General features: G+C 29.3%; 1 non-coding gene across 1 annotated transcript; it reads right to left on the minus strand.

Annotated features, from left to right (window-relative positions):
* Positions 1–1409: 1409 nt before the first annotated feature.
* TRNAS-GCU (transfer RNA serine (anticodon GCU)) lies at positions 1410–1497 on the minus strand. The gene has a single exon. It is a non-coding gene; the product is annotated as a tRNA-Ser (tRNA).
* Positions 1498–2170: the final 673 nt, after the last annotated feature.

Consider the following 2170-nt stretch of genomic DNA (forward strand, 5'->3'; position numbering starts at 1 on the left):
GGCTTTCGCATTTCTGAAATGCATCATTATAAGAAAATAATAAAGAACAATCACATTCGATCTATATTTAGACTCTTAAGCATAAGGTTGTTTAAAACGGCAATCTATAGTCTGATATCGAATATTTTTCCATATATCTTATAATATACTATTATTATATATAATAATAATACGCATACTCTGGGACGGAAGGATTCGAACCTCCGAATAGCGGGACCAAAACCCGTTGCCTTACCACTTGGCCACGCCCCATTTATATTCAACACTAATAAACACTAATATTGGTAGTGCTTAGTCGTCAATTCCAGTACAAATATTTATAGAATAAATTAGATTGTTGCTCAGATTTTGATACGTTTATAGATCCAATTAAACTCAATTTATTGATCATTACATATAATTCCATTAAGATATTGTATGAAAGTAGGATTTCTTCTATTCTCGTTTTATTTGAGAATTGAAGGATTTTTGATTGGCTGAGTTCAAATCAAAGAAAGGTTTTTTGACCTACTTTATGTTATTAATTTTTCCCTTATCCCTTATATCATAGCAATAATAGGGGATTAATAACTCAATCAAATCAAAAGAAATACAATTATCTTCAAGAACAAAGAAAAAAAAATTGTTATGCTTAATATCTTAAGTTTCATCGGTATCTGTCTTAATTCTTTCCTTTATTCAAGTAGTTTTTTCGTCGCCAAATTGCCCGAGGCCTACGCTTTTTTGAATCCAATAGTAGATGTTATGCCAGTAATACCTCTATTCTTTTTTCTATTAGCTTTTGTTTGGCAAGCTGCTGTAAGCTTTCGATAATATTTTTAATACTGTCCGAGACAAATTCATGATTTACTAGAAAAAAAAAAAAAAAGATTCTAACTAGTTATAAGATCAGATAAGTTGTACATACAGTCTGAAGCTTTAAGTTGAATCCAATATTGAAATTATTCTATAGCTATGATAAATCTGGATCACTCTCATTTTCTTATTCTTACTTTTTTCCTTTGAACGACCCTCTTCGAGTCCCCCACAATATAGAATTGTGGGTATGAAATCCAATTTTGAGTAATCAAGGACTCAACTCTTAAAATTTTTTCCTATTTATAGAAATAACTTCACTGCATTTCTTGGTGTCAAACCAGATTAAAATAGAGAATCTATTCTCTTAAAAAAAAAATGATCTTGGAGATTGTGTAATGCTTACTCTCAAACTATTTGTTTATACAGTAGTAATATTCTTTGTTTCTCTCTTCATTTTCGGATTCCTATCTAATGACCCGGGACGTAATCCGGGGCGTGAAGAATAACAAAATCAGATTTTTTTTCCTTGCTTGATTTTGAAATGTTCTTAACATTTTATCTATTCCACATCTTTCCTCAACTATAAAAAAATACCAAGTAATTGACAGAAACGGAAAGAGAGGGATTCGAACCCTCGGTACAAAAAAATCGTACAACGGATTAGCAATCCGACGCTTTAGTCCACTCAGCCATCTCTCCCCAAATTGAAAAAGGATAATTACTATGATACATTGTATAAAAAATAGAAAATAAAGGCTTGAAAAAAGCCCTTCTTTATCTCTCTTTATTATCTTTATCTACCCCTTTATAGATATATAATTTCATTATATTGATATAGATAATTATCTAGATATATCGATGGATATCTATCAAATCGATAAAAACTTTTTTTTATTAGGAATTCCATTTAGATAAATTAGATTTCATTAGATAAGGGCTCAAAAGAAGAGATATCTTCAATCCTAATATATAAATAATACCAATATATTAAAGATTCATAAAAATATTTATAAATAAAAAGAAAGTACCTTTTTTAGTTTATTTCATCCGAAAAGCCCTTTTCTTTTTATTTTTAGTTCCACGGCCTGGCCTGGTCAGTACCTAGCCGGGCTTTTTTTGTTCCAATAAATCGTAGATCAAATTATTTATTTGATTTGAAAATGTTTTTGAAAAAAAAAAAAATAGAAACAACAAGAATCCTAAGAAGATTTATTATTTCAATTCCTATGATACAGAAAAAGATGATATAGAATCAAGGTTCGATTTCTTATTATTATTTTTTAGTACTTTACTAGAATAAAAAACTTGTTAATTAGTTAATTAAAACGAGTCCTCTTTTCCTAATCTCATTAGTGGCCCTGATGAAAATACG

The sequence above is a fragment of the Cucumis melo genome, unplaced genomic scaffold (genome assembly GCF_025177605.1).
Source record: "Cucumis melo cultivar AY unplaced genomic scaffold, USDA_Cmelo_AY_1.0 utg001840l, whole genome shotgun sequence".
Taxonomy (NCBI): Eukaryota; Viridiplantae; Streptophyta; class Magnoliopsida; order Cucurbitales; family Cucurbitaceae; genus Cucumis; species Cucumis melo.